General features: G+C 35.0%; 1 pseudogene; it reads left to right on the top strand.

Annotated features, from left to right (window-relative positions):
• The window catches only part of LOC124102713 (ras-related protein Rab-9A-like), a 55428-nt pseudogene extending 48610 nt beyond the window's left edge, over window positions 1–6818 (top strand).
• Window positions 6819–14126: the final 7308 nt, after the last annotated feature.

Genomic DNA, 14126 nt, shown 5'->3' with positions numbered 1-14126 from the left:
ACTCACCATATCTGTAGTTCATGTGCTGAGATCTCTAGTCTTTATTAGAGTGGAACACGCCAGTCATATAGATAGCCACCAGGATCACTAGTCCCTAACTTCCTTCCATTCCCAGGAGTTTCTTTATTTTTATCCTTTCCCCAACTCCCTTTCTGAAAAGTGCTTCATGTATATTCTTTACATTATCCAGTTTCTTCTTGTAAAACAGCTTGCTACATTGCCTGCATCAGTCTAAACTCTTGACAAACAACTGATGTAATGGCCCTTGCCACTTGTGGGTTTTGCCTATAAAACTTGTTCAAACTCTGCAAAAGCCCAGAGAACATATTCAAGACAGCTTAGAATGGTGATTTCTCAAGTTGTGACTCTGATCAGTTCAAATAAATTTTTTATTTAATTTTTCCCTTGATTTCTCATAAGGATTGACAGAAACAATAAAATAAATCGTATTTGCAGTTTTATCAACCTACACAGTATGCTTAGATCACAGACCACCAGAACCGTACAAAGTAACTCTCAGTCATTCTGTAACTGGTATGTTGCCAGGAGCAACACACAGTTTAACTTATAGCATGAAGTTTATATTCTTCCAGATTTAGTAAAACTATAATTGTTCAGATTAACTAAAAATTTCATTGAAGACAAACAATAGAAGTTTCACAAATTATTATTTTATTCCCTATAATCTTTCTTGTAGTTAGATTTTTTTCACAGAATGATCAAAAAGACTGTCAATGAAACATTTTTATAATAAATGTATTTGTAACTATATCAACTGTTTCTGGATATGTAAATCATAGATATCTAAATGTACATAGATATTTCAGATATCACTACAAAAAGTAAAACTGATGTATTGAAGACTTGTGAACTAGCCATCATAAACTCTCTAAGGCATCCATCATGTCAGGGCATTTGATGTTGTTATACGAACACAAAGAGCTAATAAAATACATAAACTTTGTTAAGAATTTAGTGTATATTGAGCTATGTGCTAGGAATTGAAAAGTGTAACATTAAATCCTAATGTTCAAGGAGTTAATACAAATAGAAAAAGTTTAAGTACATCAGCTAAGTACTACAATGGACATACATTTGAGTAGACAGAGGGAGCCCAGAGAGATAAAAGGAAACCATGTGGGATGGGAAGATAGTTAAGTGCCTAGGGAGGTAGAGAGAAGTGATTACCTTGGAATTACACCTTGAAAAGTGAGTGAGAGTTTTCCAGACTGGACTTTCCACCTGGCAGGGTAAATAAAGCATAGAAGAATGAATATAAATGGCATGCTTGTTTCCCCAGCACACTGTCCTTTAAATTAAACCAGAACACCCATGCACAATTTTCCCACGTGGTTTGAAATACAAGTTCAAAGTTAAACAGTGTTTCTTGACCTCACCTCTCCTACCACAACAGTTACCAATTCATACCCAGGTGGTCTTTCTCACTTCCTGATTTTCATATTACTTGATGCTCAGCATATTCTTTAAATCTAGAACATCCCCCAAATGTTGAATCATCTTTTCCCATTCTGAACACATTATCACAATCTGTATATTAGAACTTTTCTAAATAAATATTCATATAGATATTATTATAGATGCTTGCATCTATAGATGAGAAAAAAATTTCTACTTAAAAACACAACTACTATTCACCGGGGGAGAACCCTAGTAAAATTAAGACCCTTTGTTTCACTGAGCAACTTAGTAGATTGGGAGAGAGAAAGGTGATTCACAGTGGAATAAATTAAGCATTGCCACTTCTTAATGAAATGAGAAACATAAATGTAAATCAATCTTTGATGAGAGCAGAGAATTCTGAACTTTCAATTCATTAAAAAAAAGTTTTATAAATCTTTGTGAACAATCAATCAGGAAATGCAGGAAAACATGGAAAGAACATATTTATAGCTGAAGAGCTCAAAAAAAGTATGGGACACCACCAACATGTTAAAATATAGTTAGATGATAGATAGATAGATAGATAGATAATGATAGATTATACTTGCAACAAGTTTAGTGACATATAATCCACTTCATTTCATTTCCAGCCTTCTTGGAATCTACTTGGCATCATATCCAAACTACCTGAAGGAGTGCAACTAATTTAAGAATCACATAGACTAGCTATATTTAGACAGCTGCCTAAGTAGGAGACATGCATGAAAATTAAAAACAGCCTATAGTGTCATTTTTAATTGACTATAGATGAGGAAAAGCTAAATAATTCATGTTCTAAGTAGAGTTCTTGTTATTCAGGATCATAACACTATATGGATACTTTTCATCAAACTCTCCTGTAGATTGTCCATTATTCATCATATTCAAGAATAAATATTTTAAAAATCTACATAACTATTTGTAAAGAGAGAGAGAGAAAGAGAGAGAGAAGGAAAATAAATAGAAATGTAGACCAACAATCAGAAAAAAAATGATAACATGGTCCATATAAAAATTAGCCAAATACAGTGTCCTAAATTTGAAATGAATAATAAAGCAAGTATCTCTTTAAGACAAAAACACAAATCAGAGTTCTGAGAAAACATGAAAAAATAACAATACGAGGTGAAAAATAAGCTATATTAGCTCATCAGGGAAGTATAAGAAGAGAAAAAGTATCACAAAAATGAAGATCAAATTGGAAATAGCTCAAAGAAAAATAAACACACTGAAAGTACAGCCTAAGAAACACAGAGCACAGTTTTTTTAAAAAATTGAGTAAAACATAATAGGCAAATATTTTAAGCATAAAAAGGAAATGCTGGTATTGTAAAACATGTATACCATGTAAAAAGTGGTATAGTAACTCATTAATATGTACAACTCTTGTGATTTTAGGCATGAGTTTAAAAATAATACACAAAAAGATTATTTTGTATATTCTAAGTTCCTTTTTCTGTTTATCCAGAAAACATCAATAATGTAAGAAACAGAAAAGATAATTGTTCATGATATGTCTATGAAATTACATTTAACCAGGTACCATGTACATTAGGATTTGTTATTTTAAAATCTTGCATGAATTTGATAGCTGAAATTTATATTTTATTATTGTAAAAGCATCACTTATTACTAGGGGCATTAAAGTTGAAATTAAAATGGTGATAAAAGCATATGAAATAGATGTCTTTATGCAGTGTGAGGAGGTGGTATTTTAACAAATGCTGGCAATAATTTAAACAATTCAGAAAATTTAACTGGTAAGTAAGCTTAGGATCGAGATAGAGTGTAAACATATTACTTGTATTTGGAGTTGCAGCAAGTTTTTAGCTCCTAAGGTCAATAGATTACTTCTATACTGTGAAGTTTAGAAAGTCTTATTGGTATACATGGAGGCATGTGTCAGCAGCTCTTGTATATTTTCTTGATAAATAAGGAATTTTAAGCTGCTATTATTAGATTCACAATCTAATTCTTTATTTAAACTACATTTAGTATATGGGTCCTAGAATAATTTTGGGGATAGATAATAGGAAAAATACAAGTAGTATATATGTAACTATGAGACTATTATGTTCATACTGATAATGCTCTATATGAATTTTCCTTGTTATGTTGTGATTGATATGCTAAGGGAGTATAGAAAGTAATTAGTATATTAATTTATATTAGTAAAATAGTACATTAGATTATAAAAATGATGCTATAACTACAAGTAGTCCTCCAATAAGGTTAACAGCTGGTAGTAAGGTAGATTGGTTAGGCTTGCCAGTACTCAGCAAGCTGTTACTATAGCAAGTAATGCCTGTGGTCCACAAGCTAATATTATAATTCAACTAGGAATTCTCTTAAGATTCAAGTTTGTGAGGCAAAATTATACTGAGGAGATGAGTCCATGAGCAATTAGGGCTGTGGCTCCTGTAAAACTGCATGTCATTTATATAAAAATAGCTACAACTGCTAATGCTATATGATTTATGGATGAGTATGTGATGAGTCATTTTAAGTCTGTCTGGCATAAACAAACTAATACAGCTATTAGCATTATTCTTCATAGGGACAACATAAGTAGTAGATAGGCTATATATTTCATTAGTGGGTTTAAAATTACAGTAATTCATATTTATAAATACATATAAATACCATAGCCTCCTAATTTTAGTTATACAGCTGGAAGTACTACAGATGGAGTGATTGGGGCTTCTACATGTAATTTTAGTAATCAAAGGTAGAAGCTGTAAAGGGCTATTTTTACTATAAATGTTATTATGTATGCTATCATAGGAAAGCATTAGATCAGGACTTTGGTAGTGTTTGAACTCAACAGTGTTAGCACAGGAATAGCCCGAGACATCAGAATGCAAGGCTGTCTCCCATTCAGCAACCTGAACCCCGAGATAAAATTGTTTTTCTAAAAAAAAATCTTAAATTTGTTTTTCAAAAGCAATGTTCCACAAGCTACCCTAAATAGTATGTGCTATTGACTAACAGGTGAATTTACTTCATTTTAATACTAAAATCTCCACCCAGGGAAAAACTAAAACCTCATTTCCATAATATGGGAATTGAGAAGGAGCATTGCCTGAGCAGGATCATCCCCACCCATGCATGTGATGAAGCCTTTGCTCCTCCTGAATCTGAACCCCCTTCCAAATAAGTTTCAACTTCCATGAGTCACAGCTTTGGAAGTGATTCCCCAGGGTCTCCTTACTTGCTGTTTGACACCTATTCTTGGTATTCTATTCTGGTTTGATTCTCACCAAGAGGAAGACCTATTGAGTCCTGTGACAAAGGGTTATTAAAAATTAATGAGCCTACAGAATTTAGGATTATAAATTAATGCTATAAGTAAGAGAAAAGCTAATCACTTTGTAAAACAGGAAATAAATTCCTGCACTTAATTGTCCTAATGATTTCCACAATGAGTAATAGTTTGGGATTAGTATTGCCTTGGGAAGTGGAGGCAGGAAGATCTCGAGTTCAAAGCCAGCCTCAGCAATTTATCGAGGTGCTAAGAAACTCAGTGAGACCCTGTCTCTAATAAAATATAAAATAGGGCTAGATGTTAGATGCAGGGCAGTCTGAACTAAGTTGTCTACAGAGCAGGCTAAACAAACAGGTGCAGGATAACCCAGGCACTCAAACCCCTGCCCCCCTGTATGGTCCTTTATCACCTGTTTGCGTCAAGTCTGAACACTCAACCCTACTCAAGGCTGAACACTCGACCCCCACCCATCTGGTACAACGGAAACCCACATCTGACACCTGCCCCATCTGCCTGAAGGCAGAAGATGACACCCTTAGCAACTACTATATGATACAATCACTGTACACCAACAAGGCAGCTTACAGACCCAGAGACCCCATTAGATTTGGGCTATAAAAACTCCCTCCTGCCGGGCCCCCTCTATCTTGCTCTTGCTCTCTCTTTCTTCTCTCTCTCTCTCTCTCTCTCTCTCTCTCTCTCTCTCTCTCTCTCTTCTCTTTCTCACTGCTGCAATAAAGATCTCTTGGTCTCCCCGAGTGTTGTGGTCACTTTCCTTTCACTAGGGATGTGGCTCAGTGGTCAAGTGCCCCTGAGTTCAATCCCTTGTACCCAAAAACAAAAATTAAGAGAGAGAGAGAGAGAGAGAGAGAGAGAGAGAGGTTCTGTAGCAATAAATGTCATGATCAAAAATTTTTGCAGCAGCCCCTCCTCCCCCACCCACTACCACCTCTTCCCTCTGAATTGAACCTGAGCCTTTGTAGTGCATGTCCACTGCCTGACCTCCTGCCTCTGCAGGCCCTGCACTCTTTCTGTACTTGTAGGATACCCAGTGGTGGCCTGGAGCTCCAGGGGATCCTCCATGCAATCTCAAGAAGCTTCCTCCACTCCTCTAATGAGCTTGGCATGGTGATGAAATATTTTTCGCTGCATTATCTGGGAGCATCTTCCCAAAAACTCAAGGAGATAATGATGCTTGAATTCTTAAGATTAATAATATCAAGAAAAAAAAATTCTTTCTTAATCACCTTTGCAGATGGTGGAGTTGGGAAGGGTTCTTTTATGAACCAATATGTAATTAATAAGTTTGATGCCCAGTTCTTCTCTATGATAGGTGTGGAACTTTTAAATAAAGATTTGGAGGTGGATGGACATTTTGTTACCATGCAAATTTGGGACACAAAGTTCAAGCATAATTCAAAGCCTGGGGATGCTATTTGATTTACAGACGTTCTGATTGTTGTATTCTTATTTTAGTGTCGGTGATTTACAGAGCTTCCAGAACTTATATAACAGAGGTGAAAAAATAATAATAATGAATTATGCAAATGTGAAAAAACACTACTAGCCACTTAGGAGGATCACAAGATCAAGGCTAGCCTCAGCACTAAAAAAGCAATGGGGATGCAGCTCAGTGGTAGAGCACCCCTGGGTTCAATCTCTAATAATAAAAAAAAAAAGGCACAAAACTACCCTTTCATGACTTGGAGCAACAAGACTAACATAAGCAAACAACAAGCATCTGAAGAAGAAACCCCAATCTAGGACAAGGGCAACCTCATCTTTTGACTTTGAAACACATGCAAAAGATGCAACCACAGTCACAGCTACTTTTGAGGAAGCAGCTCAGAGTTCTTATGAGCTAAGGATGTAGCTCTAGGTCCAGGGCTGTGATGCTGGGGATAGGGATGTAGCTCTAGGGCTGGAGATGTAGTTTGGTGGTAGAGTATGTCTAGCATGGATGATGCCTGGTGTTGATCCCCAGCACTGCCTTCCCACCCCCACACCCCCACACACATATGTTCTTGCTACACAGGAAAAGTCAGATCAAGTGATTCAGATAGATACCTTCAATCTTCACTGAAAATCCAAACCAAACTCATCTCACTGTTGATTAGTAATTAGATTGTAGATGGTTCTAACCAACCCATGCATCCACACAAAATAAGCAGGAGATGGAAAAGAGACTTAGCATTTGAAGCAGTGTATGGTCTACTAATAAAATGAGATGAACATTCACTGCTCCTTTATTAGTTGGTGTCAGAAGGGACACAATCACTCTGGAGGCACTATTTACTCAAAGTACTTTACAATTATAAATTGTAATCATTGTCTAATAACATTTCTTTAATTTAAATATGTAAGCTGGAGTTAATAAATAAGATGACCAAGACTGAAGTTATCATCAAAACAAAAAACTTACTATTCTAGAAGTTATACTTGGATTTTTACTCTCTGGGAAAGTAAACTACTTTTATATGTATATATTTTATGTAATTAGCATTCTATTTTTGATTTGGGAAAAATACTTTCTAAAGCTATAGTGTTAAATATTAAAGAGTAAAATATAATGCACATATCAAAAATTTTTTTAAAAAAAATGAATACTGAAATCTGCATTTTTTTTTAGATAATTGATTCTTCGGAATGATTAAGGACAATTAGTCAGATAGCTAAAGTTAAAAGAGGGGTTAATTGATTAAGGAAAATTTAATGAAAAGTTTGGCCTATTTTTTAATTGGTTTTAGAGAAATAAATTGATTGAACTGATCAATAAGCTGTGGAGGGTTGTGTAAATTCAGATTATGGAATTTTTAGAGTATTATGTTAATGATGTGAGTATAACTATGAATACAGCAAATTTTAACATTGGAGATTTAAGTCTGACACATAGCCAAGATCATAAATATTAAATACCATTACTAGTAACACCAGGCCTATAGCATCCTCCCAAGCTAAAAGATGGTTAGTATAATGGTTATGTCACTTCTTTGTTGCTGTGGCAAATTCCCGATTAAAAAAAAACAACCTAGAAAAGGGGGAAGACTTGGAGTCCATGGCCCAACAACTTTGTTGCTTTAGGTCAGATAAAAAAGAACAGAAGTGTGAGGTGGTGGAGTGCTGCTCAGCTCATGGCTGAGAATGAAGCAGAGAATGAGAGAGCATGGAGGAGGGACCAGAGACAAGAAATACCCTTCCAGGCATGCCCCCAGGGACCTACTTCCTCCAACTATCCCCCACACCTACAGTTTTCACCACCTCCCAAAAGTCCACTCAGCTATCAATGGATTTATCTACTGATAAAGTCAGGGCTCTCATGATCCAGTCACTTCCCAAAACCCCACCTCTGAACATTGATGCATTGGGGACTAAGCCTTCAACACTGAGCCTTTGGGGGACATTGAAGGTCCAAATCATAACAATGGTAGATAATCTAAAGTAAATAATTAAAATTTCCAGGTGTGTGCTAGGTGCAATGGCACACACCTGTAATACTAAAAGAACAGAATCCTCATTGATAAAAACAAACAAAAATATCAAATAATCTCTACAAAATGTCAATGTCAGTCAGTGGCTTCAAATCCAAAATAGTAATTTAGATGTAAAGTGAAATTTTAATTGACAGAAGAAGCAAAAGATAGGAAAACTGTTGTGCTAAATACATTAAGCTGTATACTGCATCAGAAATGGTAAAAAGGATGTTTCAAAATATTCTGAGGCTTATAGTAAAATAAAATAAAATAAATGACTACTGAAGTTATGATAAGAGGGGGTTAAAGTATGTGTTTGCAGTTACCTTCTGTGAGGCTAAAGTAGGCTCAGGTGATTGACACCCTAAGGCCAGTAGTACTGATGTGTTGAGTGGTAGTGGAACCTCTGGGGGGATAAGTGAATGAATACCTGTTGGTGGTCAACAGGTAATTCTGGGTCCTAATTCTGGGACTATAGTGATGCTCAAAAGACTACAAAGAAGAAATTTTCTGATATAACAAAGAGATGTTTCATATGATAGGATTTTTAGGACAATTAAGTACAGTGACCTTGAAACGTGCTTTCTCAGGGTCTCTTCCTTATTGGTATATTGTTCATGTATTAGTTAATAAGCCCAGAGATAGTAAAATATTGAAGTTAAAATAAAATTATATTAATAATCTGAATGACATGAGCAGGACTGATAATGTTCCTCTAAGGGTACAGAAATGGGATTAACTACAGGTTAGGTGTGTATCTGCTAGGTCAGCAAGTAGCCATGTTGATAAAAAGCTAACCAAGAGTGTGAAGATGTAAGCTTGAATCAGAACTATAGCAAATACAAGAATAATGAGGTAAGAACAGCAAATGTTATGAAGGTCAGTGTAGGTCTAATGGATGTTAGCACTAAAGTGTCTCCTCTAACGAAGTGTATATGTGGATGAACAGTTGTAATGATGGACGTTTATCATACAGCTAGGGATGTGAGTTGGATAATAGGTTAATGGGGTCCAAAATCACTAGCATAGGAATAAGTGGGACAGATGCTTCTTGTGGTAGAAAGTAGACTGGTAATGCTTTTGTTTTGTTGCAGAAGCCAGTAATCATTGCTTCCATTCATAGTGGCATAGCTGTATCTAGATTTATTGAGAATTGAGTGCTTAGTGGAAATGAGTGGGATAATAGCCCAAGTAAATTTGTTGAGTCAACAAGTGAGTGAGCTTATTATTAGAGTTCAAGAGGTGTATTCTTTGATATTATGAATCACTATTACTTGTTTTAGTGTGAGTTACACTAATTATTATGGATTATAGACTAGTTGATTATCGATAAGTTTATTGGATTAGAAAATAGAATATTTGAGAATTAAATCATTAGTAATAGGTACTTCTAGTATGAAGTAATAAAAGAGGTAAATTAATTTTTTCATTTTTTTATTAATTTTTATTTATATATGACAGTGGAATGCATTACAATTCCACATTACAATTACACATATAGAGCACAATTTTTCATATCTCTGGTTGTATACAAAGTATATTCACACCAATTCGTGTCTTCATACCTATACTTTGGATAATAATGTCCATCATATTCCACCATCATTGTTAATGTCATGCCCCCTCCTTTCCCTTCCCTTCCCAAAACTCTGCCCTATCTAGAGTTTGTCTACTCCCCCCACATGATCCCTCTCCCTATCCCACTATGAATCAGCCTCCTTCTATCAGAGAAAACATTTGGCTTTGGTTTTTTGGGGTATTGGCTAACATCATTTAGCATTATCTTCTCTAACTCCATCCATTTACCTGCAAATGTCATGGTTTTATTCTCTTTTATTGCTGAGTAATATTCTATTGTGTATATATGTCACATTATTTTTATCCATTCATTCTATGGAAGGACATCTAGGTTGGTTCCACAGTTTATCTATTGTGAATTGTGATGCTGTAACCATTGATGTGGCTGTGTCATGTAGTATGCTATTTTAAGTCCTTTGGGTGTAGACCAAGGAGAGGGATAGCTGGGTCAAATGATGGTTTCATTCCCAATTTTCCAAGAAATCTCCATACTGCTTTCCATATTGGCTGCACCAATTTGCAGTCCCACCAGCAGTGTATGAGTGTATCTTTTTCCCCACATCCTCGCCAATACTTATTGTTGTCTGTCTTCATAATAGCTGCCCCTTTGACTGGTGTGAGATAAAATCTTACAGCAATTTTGATTTGCATTTCTCTAACTACTAGCGATGATGAACACTTTTTCATATTTGTTGACTGATGATTGTATATCATCTTCTGGGAAGTGTCTGTTCAGGTCCTTGGTCCATTTATTGATAGGGGTATTTGTGGAGTTTTTTGTTGTTGATGTTTGTTGTTTTTTCTTTCTTTCTGAGTTCTTTATATACCCCAGAGATTAGTGTTCTATCTGATGTGTGAAGGATAGAGATTTGCTCCCAAGATGTAGGCTCTCTAGTCACCTCAAAGATTGTTTCTTTTGCTGAGAAGAAACTTTTTAGTTTGAGTTCATCCCATTTATTGATTGTTGATTTTAATTCTTGTGCCAAAGGAGTCTTATAAAGGAAGCTGGGGCCTAATTCCACATGATGGAGTATTAGGGCCTACTTTTTCTTCTATTAGATGCAGGGTCTCCAGTTTTATTCCTAAGTCCTTGATCCATTTTGAGTTGAGTTTTGTGAATGGTGAGAGATAGGGGTTTAATTTCATTTTGTTGCATATGGATTTTCAGTTTTCCCAGCACCATTTGTTGAAGAGGCTATCTTTCCTCCAATGCATGTTTTTGGAACTTTTGTCTAATATAAGATACTTGTAATTTTGTGGATTAGTATTTGTGTCCTCTATTCTGTACCATTGGTCTACCAGTCTGTTCTGGTGCCAATATCATTTTTGTTACTATTGTTTTTGTTACTATTGCTCTGTAGTATAATTTAAGGTCTGGTTAAGTGATGCCACCTGCTTCACTCTTCCTGCTGAGATTGCTTTAGCTATTCTGGAGTCTCTTATTTTTCCAGATGAATTTCATGACAGCTTTTTCTATTTCTATGAAGCATGTCATTGGGATTTTGATCAGAATTGCATTAAATCTGTATAGTACTTTTAGAATCATGGTCATTCTGACAATATTAATTCTGCCTATCCAAGAGCAAGGTAGATCTTTCAATCTTCTAAGTCTTCTTTGATTTCTTTCTTTAGGACTCTGTAGTTTTTATCGTGTAGTTCTTTCACCTCTTTTGTTAAGTTGATCCCCAAGTTTTTTGGCTTTTTTGTGTTGTTGTTTGTTTGTCTGTTTGTTTTTGAGGCTATTGTAAATGGGGTAGTTTTTCTCATTTCCCTTTCAGAGGATTTTTCACTCATATACAGAAATGCCTTTGATTTATGGGTGTTGATTTTATATCCTGCTACTTTGCTGAATTCATTTACTAATTCTAAAAGTTTTCTGGTGGAACTTTTAGGGTCTCCTAGTTTTAGAATCATATCATCAGCAAATACTGCCAATTTGGGTTCTTCTTTTCCTATGTGTATCCCTTTAATTTAATTTCATTTGTCTAATACTCTGGCCAGTGTTTCAAGAACTATGCTAAATAGAAGTGGTGAAAAAGGGCATCCTGTCTTGTTCCAGTTTTTAGAGGAAATGCCTTCAGTTTTTCTCAATGAACTTTAGAATGATATTGGCCTGGGGCTTAGCATAGATAGCTTTTATGATGTTGAGATATGTTCCTGTTATTTCTAGTTTTTCTAGTGTTTTGAACATGAAAGGGTGCTGTATTTTGTCAAATGTTTTTTCTGCGTCTATTGAGATGATCATATGATTCTTATCTTTAAGTCTATTGATGTGATGAATTACATTTATTGATTTCCATATGTTGTATCAACCTTGCATCCCTGGGATGAATCCCACTTGATCGTGTTGCACTATCTTTTCAATATGTTTTTGTATTTGATTTGCCAGAATTTTATTGAGAATTTTTGCATCTGTATTCATTAGAGATATTGGTCTGAAGGTTTTTTGTTGTTGTTGTTGTTTGTTTGTTTGATGTGTCTTTGCCTAGTTTGGGGATCAGGGTGATATTGGCCTCATAGAATGAGTTTGGAAGTGCTGCCTCTTTTTCTATTTCCTGAAATAAATTGTAGAGTATTTGGTATTAGTTCTTCTTTAAAGATCTTGTAGAACTTGGCTGTGTATCCATCTGGTCCTGGGCTTTTCTTGGCTGGTAGGCTTCTGATGGCATCTTCTATTTCATCACTTGATATTGGTCTGTTTAAATTGTGTATATCTTCCTGATTCAATTTGGGCAAATCGTATGACTCAAGAAATTTGTTGGTGCCTTCAATATCTTCTATTTTATTGGAGAATAAGTTTTCAAAATAATTTCTAATTATCCTCTGTATTTCTATAGTGTCTGTTGTGATATTATCTTTTTATCGTGTATGCTGGTAATTTGAGTTTTTTCTCTCCTTCTCTTCATTAGCATAGCTTAGGGTCTGTCAATTTTATTTATTTGCTTTGTCAATTTTTTCAGTTGTTTCTTTGTTCCAATTTCATTGATTTCAGCTCTGATTTTAATTATTTCCTGTCTTCTACTGCTCTTGGTGTTGATTTGTTCTTCTTTTTCTAGGGCTTTGAGATGTAATGTTAAGTCATTTATTTGTTGACTTTGTCTTCTTTTAAGGAATAAACTCCATGCAATAAACTTTCCTCTTAGAATTGCATTCATAGTGTCCCATAAATTTCAATATGTTTTATCTGTGTTCTCATTCACCTCTAAAAATTTTTAATCTCCTCCTTTATGTTTTCTGCAACCCATTATTCATTCAGTAACATATTATTTAGTCTCCAGGTAATGGAGTAGCTTTTATTTCTCATTTTATCATTGATTTCTAATTTCATTCCATTATGATCTGATAAAATGCAGGGTAGTATCTCTATCTTTTTATATTTGTTAAGAGTTGTAAAATTTATGGTCTGTTTTAGAGAAGGATCCATGCGCTGCTGAAAAGAAAGTGTATTCTCTCATTGAAGGTTGAAATATTCTATATATGTCAGTTAAGTCTAAGTTATTGATTGTATTATTGAGTTCTATAGTTTTTGTTCAGCTTTTGTTTGGAAGATCTATCTAGTGATGAAAGAGGTGTGTTAAAGTCACCCAAAATTATTGTTTTGTGGTCTATTTGACTCTTGAAGTTGAGAAGAGTTTGCTTGATTAACATAGATGCTGCATTGTTTGGGGCATATACGTTGATAATTGTTATGTCTTTTTGGTGTATGTTTCCCTTGAGCAGTATGTAGTGTTCTTCTTTATCCTTTTTGATTGACTTTGGCTTGAAATCTACTTTATTTGATATGAGGATGGAAACCCCTGCTTGCTTCCACAGTCCATGTGAGTGGTATGATTTTTTCCCAGCCCTTCACCTTTGGTCTTGTGGATATCTTTTCCTATGAGATGAGTCTCTTGGAGGCAGCATATTGTTGGGTTTTTGGGGTTTGGGGGGGGGGGTTGTTGTTGTTATTGTTATTTTTGTTTTGTTTTGTTTTTATCCAATCTGCTTGTCTATGTCTTTTGATTGGTGAGTTTAGGCCGTTAACATTCAGGGTTATTATTGAGACATGATTTGTATTCCCAACCATTTTTGTTTATTTTTGGTATTTAATATAACTTTGTTTCTCTTCTGATTAGATTTTCCTTTAGTGTAATTCTTCCCTCTGCTAATTTTCATCATTGTTTTTCATTTCCTTTTCATGGAATATTTTGCTGAGGATGTTCTGTAGTGCAGGCTTTCTAGTTGTAAAACCTTTTAGCTTTTGTTTATCATGGAAGGTTTTTATTTCATCATCAAAGCTTAGTTTTGCTGGATATCAGATTCTTGGTTGGCTTTGTATATGTTGTTCCATGATCTCCTGGGTTTGTGGGTCTGGGTTGAAAAATCTGCTGAGA

This window comes from Marmota monax, unplaced genomic scaffold (genome assembly GCF_021218885.2).
Source record: "Marmota monax isolate L192 unplaced genomic scaffold, Marmota_monax_Labrador192_F-V1.1 WCK01_AAM20220418_F8-fsc00002, whole genome shotgun sequence".
NCBI lineage: Eukaryota > Metazoa > Chordata > Mammalia > Rodentia > Sciuridae > Marmota > Marmota monax.
Note: the sequence above shows the minus strand (reverse complement) of the source record. Positions and strands in the feature narration are given on the sequence as shown.